At 35.2% G+C, this 23,387-nt stretch overlaps 1 long non-coding RNA gene across 3 annotated transcripts in view; it reads right to left on the bottom strand.

Annotated features, from left to right (window-relative positions):
• LOC129051623 (uncharacterized) overlaps window positions 1-23,387 on the bottom strand; it is a 110,058-nt gene that overhangs the window by 19,366 nt on the left and 67,305 nt on the right. The window lies entirely within an intron of this gene.

The raw sequence follows: 23,387 nt of genomic DNA, 5'->3' as shown, positions 1-23,387 counted from the left end.
TTAATTAGGTCCCAGTGTTTGTATTTTTGTTCTTGAGTTTTAGAATTTTAAAAATACATTATGGTTATTAAAGCTTTATCAGACACATAATAAACAAATATTTTCTTCCTGGTATCTATGGGTATTACATACATTTAAATGCTTTCAACAGCCCCTGGACTGTGATCTTGCTCCATCCCGGGGTGGGAAACACCAAGACAAGCTGTGGCCCTGAAGTCCCTCAGGAGATCTATCAGGCATGTAAAAAGGAAAAGCCATCATTTTTTGAGAGTAAGGTCCGTATTTCCCCCATCTCCTGGCAGCATGGCCACTGCAGAATTGGGTAATGAAGGATGGTAAGAAGGGTAGCAAAAATGCCACAAATCCTTCTTACTGAAATGTATTGGCCTTTCTCTTTGTTAAGTACTCTTATGGTGGCTATACAGTTTTCATTAGATCCCAGAGTTCCACAAATATTGACTCTCTCAGTGTTTGTTAGCTTAATATTTGCTTCAGCATGGAAGTGGTGTTTGGAACTCTATACTCACCATATTTTATCACATCATCCCCATAACTGTTTTGAAACTCTTTTGGGTGTCAGAATTTTTTTCAAATTTTATATTTGAAGAAGTGGATCTCAGAGTCGTATATACATTGTATTTGTGTGTGTGTTTGTGTGTACACACACACATATTCAATTACCTGAAGGATTAGCAGTGCATGCCTTCTCAGTATTAGATCTTATTAAACTTCAGTGTACGTTGGAATTTCTTAAGCAGCTTATTCACACATGTTTAATCTCATCCCAAGTTGCTGATCCACTAGTTGTATAGGATACAGAATTTTAAATTGAATATAAGTTCCTTCTCTTTATGCTATCAATTTTAACTCTAAAATATGATGTATTATTTGCCTGGATTTCTACAAAAATAAGGGTATAAATTATAGCTTATGCAGGTCTTATGAAATATATATATACACATATTTTTATATACATGCATGTATGCATAGATATGCAAATAATGTGTAAACATAAATAAACATAAAATTTATGCTCATTTTTTAAGGAGAAGGCACAGATAGAAAACAATTAGATATAGAGCTAGAGAGAGAAAAATACACGATTAGATATATAGAAGGATGGACAGAGTAAATGATACATCATATGGCTGTAAAGTTCAGGAGTTGCATGTTTCACTGCATTTTCTAGAATAAATTTGTGGGTGGATATAGGTGTAAACTTTTTAGACACATTTGATAAAGTGTTACTAAAAGCACAATAAGTTAATTTAGGATGGCTGTCATAGATATGTTCACAAATATGTTCATAGGACAGGTGGGTAGAGGTGTTTACTTCCTCCGAGTTTATAGAATATGGTATGATTTTAACAAGAACCTGGCCATAGGACAGCTCCACATATATCATAGTGTATTGTGTCAGTTTCTAGGAAATTGCTACACTAGTATTTCCTTCTTGGGTTCCTCAGTAATAATGTTAAAAATCTTTTTTAAAAAAACAAACATCACTCATTTAGATTAAGAGGCAAAAAAATTATAAAAAACAGGATGAGGCAAAGCAAGATGGGAAATTGGAAGCATTTAAAAATCATCTCCCTAGTAGGAACACCAAATTGAACTATTATGCATAAAACGTCACCTTTATAAGAACCAAAAATGATATGAGCAATCACATTTCTTGGTTTTAACACTACGTTAAGAAAAGAGGCACTGAGGAGGGTAAGAAAGGCAGCCTTGAATTGCCAACGCCACCCCTCCCCATCCCTGGCAGCGGCTGCATTGGAAAGAGTATTGTATACTTGGAAGATGGAAAGCTCAGTGATTGGGGGACTTTACATTGAAACTCAGTGCTGTTCTGTCACAGTGGAAAATAACACAGGGCAAAAATCAGAAGGAACTCATGGAGGAAGCATTTACACCAGCTTTAGCCAGAGGCGAATCGCCCCTCCCAGGGGTCAGAACCTGAGTTCTGGCAAGCCTCACCACTGCCAGCCAAAGGGCTGTGGGGTTCTAATTAAACTTGAAAGGCAGCCTAGGCCACAAGGACTGCAATTTCTGGGCAAGTCCTGGTGCTGTCCTTAGCGCTAATGGACTTGGGGTGCATGCGACCTAGTGTTACCTGCTGGGGGTGGGGAAGGGAGTGCTTGTGTCACCTCTTCCTCAACCCCCGGCAGAGGGTAGGAGCCTCCAATTCCCTCTGCTTAAGGAGAGGAGAGCAGAGAGTAAAGAGTAAAGGCTGAGCTGATATCTAAGTTTGTCTTGCAACTTAGATATCAGCTCAGCCACAGTAGAACAGAGGGCATGAGACAGAGGTCTGAGTCCCTTATTACACACCCTAGCTACTGAATGACACTTCTAGGCACACCTTGGGCCAGAAGGGACCCCGATTTCTTGAAGGTAAAGACCCAGTCCTGACGGGATTTGTCACCTGCTGACTAAGGGACCTTGAGCAGTGGTAGCAGTGGTAGCCAGGCAGTACTCACTGAGGGCCCTAGGTGAAGCTCAGATTCTTGCTGGCTTCAGGTGTGAACTAGCACATTCCCAGCTGTGGTGGCTATGGGTAGAGACTCCTTCTGCATCAGAAAAAGAGACAGGAGAGTAAATGGGACTTTGTCTTGCACCCCGGGTACCAGCTCGGCCACAGTTGGGTAGAACACCAAGTGAGCTCCTGGCATCTCTGATTCCAGGCTTTGGCTCTTGGATGGCATTTCTAGACCCACCTTGGATCAGAAGGGAGCACATTGTCCTGAAAGGAGAGACTCAGAAATGACATCATTCACATAAGCTGACCGAAAGCCCTTGGGCCCTGAGTGAACGTCAGCAGTAGCCAGGCAGTTCTCGCTGTGAGCCAGGGGCAGTGGCCACAGGGAGAGACTCCTCTGCTTGAAGAAAAGAGAGGGAAGAGTGGGAAAGTCTTTGTCTTGCAGCTTGGGTACCATTTCAGCTTCAGTAGAATAGAGTACCAGGAGGATTGCTAAGATTCCTGCCTTCAGGCACTGGTTTCTAGAGGGCGGGGTGTAGGGAGAACTCAGTTCCCTGAAGGGAAGGACAAAAGCATGCCTGTACTTGATACCTGTTAACTGTAGAGCCCTTAGGCCTTGCGTAAATACAAGCAGTATCCAGTCAGTAGTCACTACAACCTTGGGTGAGACTCCTTGCTCTTCTGGCTTTCTGTCCAACCCAGTGCAATTTCAGTTTGGTGGCCACGGGGTGCCTGTGTCACCCGTCTTTCAGCTCCAGGTAGCTCAGGACACACAGAGGGACTTCATTTGTTGGGGGAAAGTAAGAGAAGAGAACCAGAGTCCCTGCCTGGTAATCTAGTGTATTCTTCCAGATCTTACCCAAGACCACCACAGCAGTACCTCTATGAGTCTGCAAGAGTCACAGAATTACTGGGCTTGGGGTGCCATCTAAAGCACATATGGCTGCAGTGGATAAAGACTTAGAGCGGAACACCCAAGTCCTTTCGAATGCCTGTAAAGCCTTCCCAAGAAGGATGGATACGAACAAGCAAATGGCAAAGATTATAATAAATACCTAACTTTTAAATGCCTAGACTCCAACAGACTTTTACATGCCTAGACACCAACAAATCAAGCATGAAGACCATACAGGAAAACATGACCTCAGCAAACAAACCAAATAAGGCACCAGTGACCAACCAGGAGAAATATGTGACCCCTCAGAGAATTCAAAACAGCTGTTTTGAAGAAGCTCAACAAAATCCAAGATAACAAAGAGAAGGAGTTCTGAATCTTATCAGATAAACTTAAGCAAGAGACAGAAATAATTAAAAAGAATCAAGCAGAAATTCTGGAGCCAACGAAAGCAATGGACATACTGAAGAAAGTACCAGTCTATTAACAGCAGATTTGATCAAGCAGGAGAGAGAACTAGCAAACTTGAAGATAGCATGGTGGAAAACACACAGTGAGCAGAGAAAAAAGGAAAAAGAATAAAAAAGAATAAAGCACACTTACAAGACCTAGAATATAGCCTGAAAATAACAAATCTAAGAGTTATTGGTCTTAAAGAGAAGGTAGAGGGAAAGTTTGAGGTAGTTTATTCAGAGGAATATTAACAAATAATTTCCCCAAACTAGAAAAAGGTGTTCATATACAAATACAAGAAAGGTACAAAACACCAAGCAGATTTAACCCAAAGACAACCTCAAGATATTTAATGATCAAACTCCCAAAGGTCAAGTATCAATAAAGGACCCTAGAAGCCGTAAGAGAAAATAAATAATGTACAAACGAGCTTCAACACATCTGGAAGCAGATTTCCCAGTGCTAACCTTACAGGCTAGGAATGAGTGGCATGAAATATTTAAAGGACTGAATGAGAAAACAATTTACCCTAAAATAGTATATCCAGTGAAAACATCCTTCAAACATTAAAGAGAAATAAAAACTTTCCCGGACAAACAAAAGCTGAACGATTTCATTACCATTAGACCTATCATACAAGAAGTGCTAAATGAAGTTCTTCAAGCCGAAAGAAAACGACTTTGGTGAGTAATAAGAAATCATCTGGCCAGGTGCAGTGGCTCACGCCTGTAATCCCAGCAATTTGCGAGGCTAAGGTGGGTGGATCACCTGAGGTCAGGAGTTTGCAACCAGCCTGGCCAACATGGTGAAACTCCGTCTCTACTAAAAGTACAACAATTAGCTAGGCATGATGGTGGGCACCTGAAATCCTGGCTACTTGAGATGCTGAGGCAGGAGAATCGCTTGAACCCAGGAGGTGGAGGTTGCAGTGAGCCAAGACCACCCCATTGTACTCCAGCCTGGGCAACAAGAGCAAAACTCTGTCTCAAAAAATAAAAATTTAAAAAAAAAGGAAATCATCCTCAGGTACAAAACTCATTGTTAACAGTAAATACACAGAAAAACACAGAATATTATAACAGTAAAATTACGGTGTGTAAACTACTCATGTCTCGAGTAGAAAGTCTAAAAGATGAACCTATCAAAATGATAACTGCAACAACTTTTAAAGACATAGTATAATAAAATAAAAATGGAAACAACAAAATGTTGAAAAGTAAGGGGACGAAGTAAAGTGTAGAGTTTTTATTAGTTTTCTCTTTGTTAGTTTGCTTGTTTCTTTGTGCCATAAGTGTTAAGTTATAATTAGTTTAAAATAATGAGTTATAAGATATTTGCAAGCCTCATAGTAACCTAAAGTCAAAATGCATGCAACAGATAAACAAAAAATAAAAATTAAAAAATAAATTAAAATATGCACCTAAGAAAATCACCTTCACTAAAAGGAAGGCAGGAAAAAAGGAAAGAAGGAAGAGAAGACCAGAAAGCAAATAACAAAATGGCAGGAATAAGTTCATATTTATCAAGAATAACATTGAATATAATGAATTAAACTCTCTAATCAAAAGATATGCAGTGGCTGAATGAATTAAAATAAAATAAAACAAAACAAAGAAACAAAAAAAAAAAGACCAAATGATCTTTTGCCTACAAGAAACACATTCTACCTATAAAGACCCACATAGACTAAAAATATACGGATGGAAAAATATATTCCATGTTAATGGAAATCAAAAAGGAACAGGAGTAGCTATAGTTAAAACAGAAAAAATAGATTTCAAGACAAAAACTATAAAAAGAGACAAATCAAGTCACTATATAATGTTAAAGAGGTCAATTCAGCAAGAGGATATAACAATTTTAAATATATATACACCCAACACTAGAGCACTTGGTTATATTAATATAAAGCAAATATTGTCAGAGCCAAAAAGAGAGATGGACCCCAATACAATAATAATGGGAGACTTCACACCCTCACTTTCAGCAGTGAAGAGATCATCCAGATAGAAAATCAACAATAAACAATCTCCAATATAAAACAAATAGATCTAATAGATATTTACAGACCATTTTGTACAAAGGCTGCAAAATACACATTCTTTTCCTCAGCACCTGAATCATTCTCAAAGATAAACAACATGTTAGGCCACAAAACAAGTCTTAAAACATTCAAAAAAGTGAAAGAATATCAATTATATTCTCTGACCACAATGGAATAAAACTAGAAATCAATAACAAGAGAAAATTTGGAAACTATACTAACACATGGAAATTTAATAACAGGCTCCTGAATGGCAAGTGGGTAAATAATGAAATTAAGAACAAAATTGAAAAATATCTTGAAATGAGTGAGAATGAAAAACCAACATACCAAAACATATGGGATACAGTGAAAGCAGTACTAGGAGGGAAGTTTAAGGCTGTATGTACCCACATGCAAAAAGAGGAGAAACTTCCAATAAATAATATACTAATGATGAACTTAAAGAACTATAATAGCAAAAACAAATGAAATCCAAAATTAGTAGAAAAAAAAATAAAGATCAGGGCAGAAGCAAGTGAAATTCAAACAAAGAAAATAATACAAAAGATCAACAGTACGAAGAGTTAGTTTTTTGAAAAGGTAAACAAAATTGACCAAACTTTAGACATATTAACTGAGGAAAAAAAGAGACAAGACCTAAATAAATAAAATCAGAGATGAAAAAGGATACATTACAATTGACAAGGTAGAAATTCAAAAGATCATTAGTGGCTATAATTAGCAACTATATGCCAAAAAATTTGAAATCTTAAAAGAAATGTGTACATTTCTGGCTCATACAATATATGAAGATTGAACTAGGAAGAAATAAAAAACCTGAACAGAACAATATCGAGATCAAAGGTGTAATAAATAGTCTCCCAGCCAACAAACAAACAAAAACAAAAACAACAACAAAACAAAAACAAAAACAAAACAAAAGAACAAAAAAAAACAAAACAAAACAAAAAGCCTGGGACCCAATGGCTTCACTGCTGAGTTCTATAAACATTTACAGAAGTATTAATACCAATCCTACTCTAAGTATTCTGAAAAGTAGAGAAGGGAATACTTCAAACCTCATTCTACAGTGTCAGTATTACCCTGATACCAAAACTAGACAAAGAAACAACCGAAGAAGAAAACTACAAGTCTATATCCCTGATGAACATCAAAGCAAAAATCCTCAACAAAATACTATCAAAGATAATTCAACAACACATTAAAAAGATCGTCTATTATGATCAAATGGGATTTATCCTAGGTGTTAAAGATTGCTTAACACATGCAAATCAGTGATATATCACATCAACATAATGAAGGACAAAATCCATATGATCATTTCAACTGATGTGGAACACACATTTGATAAATTACAACATCCCTTTATGATTAAGAACTCTCAAAAAACGGTTTAGAAGGAGCATATATCAACACAATAAAAGCCATATACAGCAGACCTACAATTAGTATCATACTGAAAGGGAAAAAACTTAAAGCCTTTCCTCTAAGATCTGGAATAAGATAAAGCTGCCCACTTTCACCACTGTTATTCAACATAACACTGGAAATCCTAGCACAAGCAATCAGACAAAATAAAGAAATAAAAGACATCCAGACTGGAAAAGAAGTCAAGTTATCCTTATTTGCAGATGATATAATCTTATATTTGGAAAACCTAAAGTCTCTACCAAAAACTATTAGAATTGATAAGAAAATTCAGTAAATTTGCAGAATAAAAAATCAATGTTCAAAAATCAGTAGCATTTCTATTTACCAACAGTGCAAAATTTGAAAAAGAAATCAAGAAAGCAGCCCCATTTACGATAGCCACAAATAAAATAAAAGCCTAGGAATAAACTTAACCAAGGAAGTGAATGATATCTACAATGAAAAGCATAAAGTATTGATGCATGAAATTGAAGAGGACTCAAAGGATGGAAATATATTCTATATTAATGACTGGAATAATCAATATTATTTCAATGTCCATTTTACCCAGTAATGCAAACTACAGAATCAATGCAAATGTAAATGTACCAATAATATTCTCTACAGAAATTAAAAAAAAAATCCTAAATGTATATAAAACCACAAGAGACCCAGAAAACTCAAAGGTTTCCTGAGCCAAATGAACGAAACTGGAGGAATCAATTTACCTCACTTTTAATCGTACTACAGAGCTATAGTAATCAAGATAGCATGGTACTGGCATAAAAACAAACCCATTTACCAATGGAAAAAAAAAAGAAGAAGAAAACCCAAAAACCAATCCATGCATCTACAGTTAACTCATTTTTGACAAAGGTGCCAAGAACGTACATTGAGGAAAAGACAGTCTCTTCAATAAATATTGTTGGGAAAACTGAATATCTGTATGCAGAAGAATGAAACTAGTCTCACTTTTCTCACCATATACAAAAATCAAATCAAAATGGATTCAATACTTTAAGACCTCAAAACTACTTAAAAGACTTAAAACTAAAGCCACAAAACTACTGCAAGAAAACATTGGGGAAAATCTCCAAAATATTGGGCTGGGCAAAAATTTATTGAGGAATACCCTACAAGCACAGGCAACCAAAGCAATAATGGACAAATGTGATCATGTCCAGTCAGATGGCTTCTGCACAGCACAGGAAACAACTGACAAAGTGAAGAGACAATTAACAGAATGGGTGAAAATATCTGCAAACTAGCCATCTGACAAGGGATTAATAACCAGAATATATAAGGTACTCAAACAACTCAATAGGAGAAAATCTAATAATCTGATTAAATATTGTCTAATAATCTGAATAGATATTCCTCAAAAGAAGATATACAAATGGCAAACAAGTATATGAAAAGATGCTCAACACTGCTGATCATCAGAGAAATAAAAATCAAAAGAACAATAAGATGTCATCTTATCCCAGTTAAATGGCTTTTGTCCAAAAACCAGCAATATCAAATCCTGACAAGGATGTGGAGAAAAGGGAACCCTCGTACACTATTGGTGGGAGTGTAAATTAGTACAATCACTATGGAGAACAGTTTGCAGGTTCCTCAAAAATCTATAAATAGAATTACCATGTGATTCAGCAATCCCACTGCTAAGTATATACTCCAAAGAAGGGAAATTACTATGTAGAAGAGATACCTGCACTCTCAAGTTTATTGCAGCTCTAGTCACAATGTCTAAGACTGGAAGCAACCTAGAAGTCCATCACCAGATGAGTGGACAAAGAAAATGTGGTACATTTACACAATGGAGTACTATTCAGTCATAATAAAGAATGAGATCCTCTCATTTGCAACACAATGATGAATGGAACTTGATGTTATTATGTTAAGTGAAATAAACCGGGCACAGGAAAACAAACTTTGCATGTTCTCACTTATTTGTGGGATCTAACAAATAAAAACAATTGAGCTTGTGTAGATAGAGAGTAGAATGATGGCTACCAGAGGCTGGAAAGGGTACTGCTGCGGAGGAGGCGGGCGGGGTGGGAAGGGGAAGGGGGCAGTGGGTGGGGAAATGGGGATGTTTAATGGGCCTAAAAATATAGTTAGATAGACTAATAAGATCTAGTATATTATAATGCAACAGAGTGACTACAGTGGACAATAATTTATTGCACATTCTAAAATAACCAAAAGAGTATAATTAGATTATTTTTAACACAAAGGATAAATGCTGGAGGTAATGGGTTTCCCATATACTTTGATGTGATTATTATGCATTGTGTCCCTGTGTCAAAATATCTCGTGTACCCCATAAATACATACACCTATTATGTACCCACAAAAATTAAAAAATAACAATGATATTTTAAAAAACTACAAAAACCAAAAACTGATTCTTGGCTTTCCATTAATTACAACATACTAGTTTTAATTTTAAGAAAGTTTAAGAAAGTAATATTTCTTTATTGATTCAGAAAACTTCCCTTTTGCTTGCATTTTAGTTATTTTTGATACTATCTCTGAATCTATTAAAAGGCTTCTGAAGTTATGGGCTTGTATTTTATTACAGAGAACATAATAGAATACAGAGAATTAGTGTAGATCTCAAAAAGACTTTGTGTAAAGAAGGACATAAACTTTACTGGCTAATTGTCATCCTTATTTTATTCTTTAAAGTGAAATATGGAGATATTGTATTTACTTAGTACTGTTCCTTTTACAATGACTGAGGATTTTGATTACTGTGAAGATAGATGTACTTCCCAAGGGAAGGAAAGTATCATCGTGTTCAAAATTACACATTTTCATCTCAGACAAAACAAAACTATGTTTTTGTTTCTGTTTTTTTTTTCCCTATAACTATTCCTAAAACAGTCATTGAGACTTAGCTTTATTATACGTATTTGTTTTTAACTCTATGATTTTACATGAAGGAAAAACTACAGGGGAAAATGTGTCCATTCTAAGATGGGCATCACTGAGATCATAATTGTTATTCTGAAATAAGACACAAAAATCCGTGAGAAAAATCACACAAATATAGCACATTATATTATCTTATGTAATAAAAAACTTCTTAGCAAGGTACCAAATGAAGTTGTCAATTCAAGCCTTCCATTTTTTTTATCTTATTTTGAGTTGTGCCAAATGAAATTAGGCAAGAAAATGATAATTGTTTTTGCTATAAACTGATCTTAAAATCTTTTAAAAAATATTTTAGAGAGTATAAATTACTTGTATTAATTATGTAAAGAATGAATATCTAGATTATAACCAAAGCTAGAAGTATTTTATTTTCAAACATTATATTGGTATGCCACTTATGCACGCCTGATAAAGTCATTATGTTTTTTCAATATTTTTGACTATATAAAAAACTCTTATCATAGGATATATCATAGGATATATCATGCAAGCCCACTAAGAATCCAGTAAATTGTTGTTAAAATGTTAGACCAATCTCTCCAGGAACTGAGCCTGTAGTATACTTGTAAGTGTGTGATATGCTTGTAAGAGTCAGACATTATTTCCTATGAAATATTCATTTCTTTAAAATATTGAATATTCTTGTTCTGTTACATATCAGAAAGAAACAATTCAAAAATAAGAATTATAAAGGAAAAAGTATTTTTATTTCTTCAACAAAAATTATAAATTTCGTGGACTCTGGTGTGAGGTAGAGGTGACACTAATTGTTATAAAAGTTATTCCCACTGGGCGTGGTGGCTCACGTCTCTCCCAGCACTTTCGGAGGCCAAGGCCGGTGGATTACCTGAGGTCGGGAGTTCGAGACCAGCCTGACCAACATGGAGAAAATCCGTCTCTACTAAAAATAGAAAATTAGCTGGGCGTGGAGTCACATGCCTGTAATCCCAGCTACTCAGGAGGCTGAGGCAGGAGAATCGCTTGAAACCGGGAGGTGGAGGTTGCAGTGAGCTGAGATCTACTATTGCACTCCAGCCTGGGCAACAAGAGCGAAACTCTGTCTCAAAAAAAAAAAAAAAAAAAAAAAAATTTATTCCCTGCACAAATTCACAAAGTACTGGTCTCATAACTGTGCAACATACGTGTCCAAGTCTATATCCGGTTGTGATATCCTTAGCTCTGTCTTATAACTATGTAACTTTTGATTGTGCACTGCAATACTGCATCTTGAAAAACAAGATACAATAGAGTGCATTTTGGAGAAAAATCAATCAAAACATTAGGTAAACCTTTTAATTAACCACTGATCCTAATGGACACAATATAGAGAAACAATGTAGAAACTCTGATCAGGAAGGAAAACTGAGGGGGTAAGGATTCCATGTTGTTCCTAGAAGGTTAAGTGTGGAGAAATAGTCTGTTCTCCACAGGCTGATTTTGTTTGTTTGTTTAATTTTAAATTTATCTGTATCCCTGGATATGCAGAAGAAAACAGCCAATGAAATCACAAACTTTGAGTTGACATTTTCTTAAAAGGCAAATAGAACAATCATGGCAGATTTTAAATTAACACTTGCTGTAATATAGGTAATCAATACTAGATACAGCCAGTACTGATTTGGGGAAAATGTTCACTAAATGGCCAGATAAGGTGAAAACATTTTAACACAATAAAATCGTATATTGGAAAGTGACAGATTCTACATAGAGGTAACAGTGGGCAGGGCACAGTGGCTCCATCATGAAATGTCATAATGTGAATAAATCAATGAAATGTTCCCAGAAATCGAGTTTACTTTTGAACAGTTGTATCCCCAAAGTCTCCTTAGTCCCTAGACCACAGTGACTGTGAATGGCTGAATGAGTAAATATCCATTGGCTGACAGGTGGGAAAAGTGCCTGTCAGGACAGTGCCATATGGGTACAGAGCTAGGGTTTCAGGGGAGTTAGGCAGCTTGAGCTGGCTGCTCTGCTACAACAGTTTATCAGTGAAAAACAAATAGAAGCAGGGAAAGCTGAGCATAGTTGTAGGGTTATGACATCCTAGTTAGCTATGGTTTCACAGATTATAGCATGGCAGAGAAAATTAATTAAATGTTGTCTTTACATGGTGCAATTTTTTTTTAATAAAAGAGTTTGCAGCAAATCTATTAAGTCAGAGGTTAAACAAAAGCTTGGAAAATTTTGTTTGAAATAAATCTGCAGAAATAGAAAAATACATGTGCTTCTCTCATTGAAGTAGAAACGGGGGCTTCAAGTTCCACATGGGTCTCTTGCCCCTTCCTCACAAGTAGTGAGAAGGCATCAGACTCTCATTTACAAAGTTCTCCAACCCTCTGAAGCACACTCACAGCAGTAGCAATCTTGTATGAACACATGTAATGTTCCATCAAAAAGAATCCTCTTAACCTCCTGACAAACAACAAAAGCCACAGATGTATAAAGCACGCTTGACATGTTTAGTTCTTTAGGTCTCTTTTTATCTACACGGAGTTCTGACATGCTCCAGTTTACCTCTATTTGTTTCACTGTCAACGCTCAGATCTAAGGGCCAAGATCTACTGCTGAACCAGTCAGCAAGTTGAGTAATTAATCATAAGCCAGAGGACATTATCACAAGTCTAACAAGTTTAACACAGGGGCGCATTTTGTATAAATTAAACATTCCACAGAACCTTGCTCACTGAGATAATTCACTATTACTGTAAAATAATCCAGACAGTGCAAATTCTAGCCTAGTCTTCGGTGTGTTCATGACTGATGCAGAATAAGCTACATACATGGATTTATAGACAATTCTTACAATTCTGAGATCATAATTTAAAGACTTAATAGCATATTGCTATATATTACAATATGTAACATTAATATAACATTAGCTAAAAGGTCTGCTATATAGCCATGAAGTTAAGGTGGAAAAGTTCATTTACATTTTAATTTTAGCTTTAAACAGATAACTCTGGAATATGACTCAATTGATGATAACTGACTGATAATCAATGCCTTCATTTAATCTTAAATACTAATGCATAGAGAAAAATTAAAACCAATAACTTTGATTTTCTTTTCCTGGAGCTATTATGAAATAATTTGATCTGTCTTTCTTAAATCTCGAATCAGGTCCAGTAAGAATTTGAAAAGGCATGGAATGCTGCATTAAAATTCAAAGCTCATATTCTGAGAAGCAACTAGCTAAATCCTACAACATTAATGTCTACATGTAATACTTTTTGTTATATGTAATGAAAATTAGTTGATATTGCTGTTTGACCTTTAGAAGCTTTGAACAGATAAAGCTTGTGTTTTATAGATAGTTCAAGAAACTCCCGTTTGTTGTTCAGTAAACAAGGTTGTTTTTGGGTTTCAGTAGAAATAATTGTGGGAATACATGAAATATTAGGAAGGCCTAAACTTTGTACTCTACAACGATTCAGCCTTCTTCATTATTATTCTACCTTATTCACTTTAGGCAATTATTTATGCACATCTATCTCTGTCAACTAATATACTTCTGCCTGGTTTTATAACTGCAAGTGTGCGTGGCAAGTAGGAAACAAAATCCGTTTTAAATTCTGGTCAATTATATTCTTCACTAAAATATAATTAATTTGATGTAGATATTTCTCTTACTCTTCCCAGGGTTTTTTGTCTTCTGTTTTAATGATTACCTTTAGATACTTTAACATATCATGTCTATGGTGCTTCCAGAGGTGTCATTTCAAGTCCAGATTTGTAGGATATGATGATGCTTGACTGCATTTACTTATAATGAGCATCCAGAAATAGATTCTTACTCCAGTTCTATAGACTTTGTCAGGCAATTAGAAGAAACGACAAAAAACCTGTTAGAATTAGTGTATCTATAACTTGGCTAAGACATTCCTACACACCTTTTATGAAATTAATGCTATTCTTATTTCCACCCTCTTCATGTTAGAAGGTTGGGTATGTCAAGTTACAACGCAGAAAGTTCAGTGAGTTTAATTAGTAACTATAAGTCTGTCTTATAATACTTAAAATCATCAAAATTTAATTCACTAATTTAATAAACAAAGACACCAGCCCACAACGTTCGGTTTGAAAAGGTTTCTTTCCTAGAAGTTTTATGTGCATCATAGCAGTTTGAGGAAAATATACTGGTAAGATAGTATTTCAAATGCAAGCCTAATTTATTTTATGTTTTTTGAAGTCTTAATTGGTTTTGCCAGTACTCTGAAGATTCACAGCAGTCTTACGTATATTTAATAGCAAGTACATATTAAGGTATTATTATGGATAGCATATACTATATATAAGGAATATCAAGCTATCTTAATAATTGATAGTTATTCTTGAAACATAGGCAAGGGTGAAAGGATACTATACACAGTAAATTGTGCATACATATAATTTTAACCCTATACATAATTAAAAGAGAGAATACAACTGAACATAGTTTTAATTCTCAAGTCTTTCCAAGTAGGAATTTGTGTTTAATTTTTTTCAATGTTTCAAGAATTTAAAATCTATTATAATCAGCAGTGGCGTTTTTATGAGGATGAACAGATACTCAGTTTTGCAAAGCTTCACCCATAAACCTATTTCAGGCCCAACATACCAAAGTTTGGATTGAACACAGTATCTTATCAAGGGTAAAACTGCTTTCTTAGCATATGTACAGGTATAGTTCCAGTTGGAGTAGCCTGATGGTTTTTATTCTCCTACAGTTTATTCATCCTGAATATAATGCTGTAATTATGGGGTCTTTTGATATATTATATATGAAAATGAATATTAAAAAATGGCCTCTGGAACCAAACTGCGAAAATTTTGACTTTGGACATTTAACTTCGCTGGTCTCAGCTTCTTCACGTTACAAATGAAATAATGCTCAAACCTATTTTGTGGTACGGGTGTGAGTTCTAAATGAGATATGGTGGATAAAGCTCTTTGACCTCTTATCTCATACAGATAGATCTCTCATTAATATTAAATAGATTCAGTAATATATTTAGATAGTATTTCAATTTAAGCTATTCCAGAGGCAGTTTTCATTCCTTTTGTGTGAAGTTAATATGGAATTAATGGACTTATAGATTTTATATACAATTCACACACTATAGGATCTATCGAAACACATATATCAAAAGAGCTTTTTAGACCATATTATTTTTAAGGTTTTTTCGAAAGTATTTTGTAGAAAATGCTACAGAAATCTCAGAAAATTTTTGTGAAAGCGACAATTGTCTTCTGTATTCATAACATCCTTATTTCTACTCATATAACGCCAATAAAGGTTCAAACCTAACTTAATTTCTTATCACATATGGAATTGTGAAATATTTGATATATTTCTCGCCATATATATGTATATTTCTATATATCAAAAATATATTTGATATATTTATATATGCAGATATATACAATATGACTCTATTCTTATATATATTTTCTTATATATAATAAATTTTCCATACATAAATTTTCATATTTTTTATATATATAAATTTTCCTATACATATATTTTATATATGTATAAATATAAATTTCTGTCTGGGTGTGGTGACTCAAGACTGTAATTCTAGCACATTGGGAGGCTGAGATGGGTGGATCACCTGAGGTCAGGAGTTCAAGACCATCCTGGCAAATATGATGAAACCCCATCTCTACTAAAACTACAAAAATTAGCCAGGTGTGGCCAGCACCTGTAATCTCAGCTACTCGGGAGGCTGAGGCAGGACAACCACTTGAACCCGGGAGGCGGAGGTGACAGTGAGCTGAGATCGTGCCACTGAACTTCAGCCTGGGCAACAGAGTGAGACTCTGTCTCAAAAAAGCAAAAAAAGGAAAATTTCTTTTATATATATTTTCTCTATATATAAGAAAATAGAGTCTCATATATATGAAAATAGAGTCAATAAGCAGCACCTAATTCATCTCTCCACCAACATACATATATATACACATAAATGTATACATACATATACACATACATGTATACATACATACACATACACACACAAATATATAAATATATATTTGATATCTACGTGTCTTTTTTTATATATATACACGTATATATACATATATACATAATACGTATACACAGGTATATATGTATATATGTATACATATATAATACATAATATGTGTGTATATAAATATATACACACATATATCAAATATTTATTTATTAGAATATTTATTATATATTTCTGTGTGTCTATGTATATATGTGTGTGTATATATATATGTTTATGGCTAAAACTTTAGAAAAACTGAATATCTGTTCATCCTTCTTTTTCTGGAAATTTTGGTTTCTTATCACAAAGATGACTCTCTTATTATCTTTCTCCCTAACGTCTCATGCTGACTACCAATTTGCAGTTGATAACTGTGCCTTATTCTTGACTAAGAAAATAAAGTCAATTGGTGAGACCTAATTCAACTTTCCACTGACAAATCTACCATCTGCGTACATTTGAGCCCAGACATTCTGCCTTATCTTCTGTTACAATTAAAGGACTTCTGCTCTCATGTTTATTCCTTCCTCTGATTATGGATCCCATAATCTTTCAGCTTGTCAGCTGGAATATAATTTCAGAAATTATAATCAGTCTTTCCACATGATTGATTTCACATTCAGAAGTAATTCTTTGGAAATGCTGCTCAAAATGTATTTGAATTCTTTTATAAACCCTCTTAAAATTTTTATTTGACAAGAGGGTTGTGTTCCATTGCCACATACAATCACATGTCAGTATCTGCCATGCGATTACCTTCGCTGAATGGTATGACAGGGAGAATCCCTGCGCCACCTTCTGGCAAGAGCTTTAAGAGACATTACATGATTCCCCCAATGCTGCATTTCTCTAACTTCAGAAGTGCATGAAGAAGAAGGGATGCTGTTTCAACCAGGGATATACACAACTAGGAACAACAGACAACCAGAAATAAAGTACCTACATTCACACTAAAGAACAAATAAGCTAATGGGATTAATTAACTGTGGACAGTGTTAAATCTGGAGCCCATGTTCTTTTATTCTGAAATATATTCACTACTTTCCTAAACAAAAGAGACTCAAAAGTCATTAACCTAACACATTCAGAAATGACATCTTGAGATCACTTTAAAAACTGTTTATCTTGCTGATAATCTCTATTTTCTTTCTGATCTCTATATTCCGATCTCTATTTTCTTACTGATAATCTCTGTTCTACTAGTTCTTTTGTGATACTAAACAGACTGACGGCTTCTTCATCTTCTGCCATTGAAATCACCTTATGAAAATATACCCTATTCTGACACTGTCCATAACAGCTTAAAATCTCAATACTGAGAGATGAAAGTCTTAGAATATTGCTTGAAAATGTATCCTAAACTTGCATGTAATAATATAGTGTTTTAAATTTCTGATACTTTCTGGAGATGGGTGAATAAAAATATGATGCCCTCCTTTCTTCCTCTCCCCTCTCCTCCCTCTCTTCCTTATTTTCTTCTTTGCTTCCTTCCTTACTTTAACACTTACTGTCTACCAAGTGATCTGCTCTGAGACATATGCTACCATACAAAGATAGAGAAGACACAGTTCTTCCATCGTGTGACTTTCAGGTAAATAGAGTTAAACAGAACTGAAACCAATAAAGTGTTACAGGTATCATTATAAACTCATATACAGGATAGGATATTAAAGAGTATATAGTCATTTATACTAAAGGAAATCAAAAAATATTAGTCGAGTTGTGCTTTTAGAGCTGACAGACCACAAAGGCGAAGAGTGGTCTAACGCTTAAGAAAGAGTGGTAGGTGGGGCATAGTTGTAAGCAACTGTAATCCCAGCTACTGGTAAGGTTAAGGTGGAAGGATCACTTGATCCCAAGGGTTTGAAACCAGCCTGTGCAAAATAGCAAAAACTTGTTGCAATAAAAATAAAATAATATAAAAGATTTAAATAAAAAAGGAGAAAGTCGTAGCATAAGCAAAGGCAAGGAAGCAGGTCAGCACGTTTCGGGTGCCATGAGCATTTTAACATAGCTAGAGTTCAACGGATGTGAAAGGAGTGGTGAGTAGGGGAAAATTTGTTTCAAACCTGTGGCATAGATTTATTTTTTTCTAAGTGATAAATAGATTAAAAATCCACACTAAATATTCAGTTATCTCTATATAGGAGAAGTATATTAATTATACCACAAATCTATATAAAACATGCCACTGTCTTTAGAAGCAGCCTTCACTGATGCATCATAGTGGCTAGAAGACAAGGGTGTTATGGCGCTGACATTGTCAACTTAAGTCTATAACATGAGAGTAAAAGTTTTAATTGCATCTAAGATTGAGTTAAATCATTGCAATAGATGAGTTAAATCATTGCAATAGAAAAATAAATACCACAGGACACTTGCGAGATTTTAGGAATGAAAATATGGTGTAGGAATAAAGCTACTGCAAAATTGTTTTTGGATATATCAGGCTGGACACATGACCTCACGTCAGAAGGGAAGTCCACCTATTCTTGAATAACTTTTTAATTAACTATTATACATATTAATTAGAGCAAAAATGAAATGGACAAATTGCATTATAAGGAGAAACCAAAATGAGTTTTTAAAATTATGCAAAATATCCACATAAAATACAATTTGCTAGAGGATTTGGTTTTTACTTTGCCAATAGAAGTGTATAATTGCAAATTAAGTTTATTATTATTTTTATGTCAGCATTTCTTTTCTGAATTTCTCACTAGGAGTGTTGAATAAAAAATAACAAATAGAAGTGACTCATTTCAGAAATACATCAATTGTTAACGCTCTATAGAAAACTATGCTTTAAAGTAATGAGAGCATCCATGTTTTGAGAAAATTTTTTTCAACTAATAATAACTTTATCCTGCCTCCGTTGTCTTTTTTTTTTTCCTTCTGGCCTAATTTCCTTTTAAACAAACAATGTGGAAACACACTGAAACATGCAAGAAGGTGTTTTTTAACAAGCAAGTTTAACGTCTATTGGTGTACAATATAATGGCCTTTCTCCTGTTTGTACTCAAGGTTTTTCTGCAATGTCGAACATTTATGTCTCTATATTTACTTATTCGCTCATTTAATACTTACTTATCAAATACTTAGAGTGTGCTAAAACTGTTCTGGGATGTAGGTTATTAAGGCGAATCAAGTCTATATGGCTTCTGCCCTCATACACTTTACCTTATTTATATCACACCTTAGCTTCACAAGACTCATTGGAATGAATGAGTTCAACTCCCATTTTTCTAGATGAAGGAACTGTGTCTCTAATTACAAAGGTGTAAACCAGCCCAAGTTCAAAAAGCTGACAATATGTCTCTCCTAAATTCCTTTTCTGTCTCATTAATACCAAGCTTTTCTAAAGGCACCCATTTCTAAATTTTAATGTATTTTCTGACTGTATCTTTCATCTTCATTGTTCATATTAGCTTGGTGGTTAATATATCTGTTAATTCTTATATATTTTTTTTTAATTGATTCATTTTTATTCCCATTGTGATCATCATGGTCCATATTTTTATGGTTGCATGGTTGAAATAATACAACAGCTTCCTTCTTCAACTCCCTAAATGATCTTCTAGTCCATTTAACACCCAGCCCACTATGATAAAATAGGCTGTTTAGTGCCTGACCCACCTGTCAACAATCAGTAAGAACAAAAGCATGGCCCCCTTGTTTCTGTCTATGGGTAAATCTTAAAATAGTTTCCTCTTTCTGTTTTATATTTGATTTCTACACCTGTTACTATTTCCCTTAGCTTCTGACCTTATTCCTATCTATAATAACATATTCTTAGTTCTGTTGTCATTTATTGCTCTTTATTTCATTTCTTGATTCAAATATATATGAGCATTTATTTCTGGTTTTTCAGTGTAGCGTCAATTCATTTGCCTGATGATAAACTGCATCCTAGTCCTGTGCTGGCATTCAGGGGTGCTATCACTACGTATTTCCCCAGGTTCCATAATCAACTTTTCTTCCAATACATTTAGCCTATTACATCCTTAAATATCCCTGTACTTCTCATCTGAATATCTTCCAGGATCGTCAACCTTAATGTGTAAAACAAAATTCTCTGCATTGCTCTTCAAACCTCGTATCTCTAAGTTTGCCCTATCTCAGTATTTGACAGTCTATGCACACTCATTTGCACAAAGTAAATTCAGAAACTGTTCTTGACTGCTCCCTTTACCCCAATCCAAAACTGAATTAAATGTAAGTCCTGTCCCAACTTATTTCCCAATATCTCTAAGCTGTCCACTTTTCTTCTTCCCTATTGCTGCTACACTCACCTGGATCAAAATTACTTCTGCTGTGGACAGATTTTCCAGGCTCCTAACAAATCAACCTATCTCACTAAGTTGAACGAAGACAACCAACAGACTTACATGTATAACAGTTGCTATATTGTCATCTGATTACTCATGGCACATATTTTATATAAGACATTTCTCAAAGATTGTTAATTATTATTTTAATCAATCAATGTTTCTAGTGTTATCTTTGAAAATATATAAACCTGACTATGGCATCACTTTACATATGATGTGCTCCTTGTATTTCAGGTATTAAGCCTTTCAGTGGTTTCTCACTAAAGCAAAACTCCTTAATATGATCAACAAATCACTACATATTTTGAGCCATCTACCTGTCTGCATGTCTTGCAGTCTGCTTTGGCACATGATGCCCCAGTACTAATACCTTTCCAGTACCTTGTGTGAAGCAACAGACCACACTCTCTTTTAAACCACGCTTTATCCAAGTGTAATTCTCTTTCTAGACTATCTGATTTTTTTTATACTCATGTAGACCATTATGACCCTTAATTATCATCTCACCCTTTACATACCTCCTTAAATGTCATTTCACAAAGAGATCTTTCCTGAACTGTACATTGGGTGAATTCCTTCCATTCCCATTCCAGGTTATTGCCTATTTATTTATGCATGTATATATTTATATTTTGTTTATTTATTTATTTTTGAGACAAAGTCTCACTCTGTCGCCCAGGCTGGAGTGCAGTGGTGCAATCTCGGCTCAATGCAACAACCTCCACCTCCCAGGTTCAAGCGATTTTCCTGCCTCAGCCTCCCTAGTAGCTGGGATTACAGGCGCACACCACCACACTTGGTTAATTTTTGTATTTTTAGTAGAGATAGGGTTTCATGATGTTGGCCAGGCTGGTCTCAAACTTCTGACCTCAGGTGCTCCACCCACTTAAGCCTCCCAAAGTGCTGGGATTACAGGCATGAGCCACCACGCCTGGCCCAGGTTATTGCCTATTTAATTAGTTACTTTCTCTACTAGATCCTATGCTCCTTTAGGAAAATAACATTCTCCATTTTTATTTTTTTGGTCCTTTTTATCCCACATTCTTAGCATCTAGCAGAGTACTTAATGCATGAAAGGATCTCTATATCTATTTTTGTAAACAACTAGTAATTACCAGTGATCGCAGGGCTGGATTTTGTGCTGGCTTTTGTTATTAGGTTGGTCTATCATTCTAGGTAAACTCTATATGCATGTTGATAGTCTATTCAATACCCTTGTTCTGAATGTATTGATCATATTTCTTCAGTGACTTTTAACTCTTATCCATATTACCCAAATTCTTCCATGATAATTCTCCAAATCTTACTCATTTGAAATGTTCCTCTTGTGTAATTAATCTGAATTCTGTTCACAGTTCTGGTTCACTCAGTGAGTTACTCCTATGCATGTTCCCAGCCTCAACCAGACTCTGAGGTTCTAATTTTCTCTTTACCACATATCACACAGGCTGCGCAAACTTCTGTTTCTATTTAACACTGTGATCACCCTCTACTCTCTCAGACTAGAAATTCTTTAACCTGACCAATCCATGCTGCCAACTTTTCCTTAACAATTCCAGGACCAATCAAGGCTATTGGATAACACATTACGGGATCTCAGAATTGGTCCCTTTATAAGTACCTTCACTCTAGTTGCTCTGACCCCTCCCTAGCCTAGAAATTCTTTCCTTTTTTTTTTTTTCTTATACTTTCTATAGAGGATGATTTGAATGATTCTCTCTCTTTCTCTCTCTCTCTTTTTTAAACTGATGACACTGCTATGTAGCCATCACGTTAAGCAGATGAACTCAATTTCTACTTCCACAAACAATTTAAACAATCAGAAATAATTTCTCTCAGTGTTATGTTAAAATCCTTTAAAGATTATCTTAACCTAGATCTTTGCTGTCCTCTTTGTGTCAGGCTCTAACGGACAAGGAAAATCTCCTCTAGAATAAGGGCAATCCTTTCACTAGTGTCCAGTGTTACAGTCAACCTCCTTTCCCCAACACAATCTTGTTTAATGGAAAAAGAACAGCTACGGGTTTTTAAAATCAGCTTTTGAAAAAATTATATCCTTCCCACGAATGGTATGCACACACAAATCATATTTAATAAATATACACACAAAATTCAAACACCCCCCTTTCTGTAGACCTCATTACTCTTTCTGCTATGTCCTATATGCCTCTCCTCTGTAAATTAAGCCTTCACGAAGAGGTGAATACATTGGCTGCTTCCATCACTCCCTTCATGAGGTGTTTTTTTTGTTTTGTTTTGTTTTGTTTTTTATGGAGTTTCACTCTGTCAGCAGGCTGGAGTGCAGTGGCACGATCTCAGCTCACTGCAACCTCTGCCTCCTGGGTTCAAGCAATTCTCCAGCCTCAGCCTCCTGAGCAGCTGGAATTACAGGTGCACACCACCACGCCTGGCTAATTTTTGTATTTTTAGTAAAGACAGGGTTTCACCATGTTATCCAGGATGTTCTCGATCTCTTGACCTCATGATCCACCCACCTCAGCCTCCCAAAGTGCTGGGGTTACAGGTGTGAGCCACCACGCCCGGCCCTCCCTGAGTATTTAAAAAAAAATCACGGACACTTTGCCCTTAGTAGTTTCTTACCACTAATTTCACTAATGATATTAATCACTAAAGCTCTTGTGAATGTTCAATTCAGAAGTTAATTCTCAATCCTTATATCACCTAAGATAATGAACAGTTACTTTTGTTTTCCATAAAAACAGTCTTGCATCCTTGACTCTTTGACACTTTTTCCTAAGTTTTGTTTGCTTTTATTTTATGAACTGCAACTTCATGAATATCTTCCCATTGACAGAGGAGTCTGAGT

This window comes from Pongo abelii, chromosome 17 (genome assembly GCF_028885655.2).
Source record: "Pongo abelii isolate AG06213 chromosome 17, NHGRI_mPonAbe1-v2.0_pri, whole genome shotgun sequence".
In the NCBI taxonomy this organism is placed as follows: Eukaryota; Metazoa; Chordata; class Mammalia; order Primates; family Hominidae; genus Pongo; species Pongo abelii.
The sequence above is the reverse complement of the archived record's forward strand: the minus strand, read 5'-3'. Positions and strand labels throughout refer to the sequence as shown.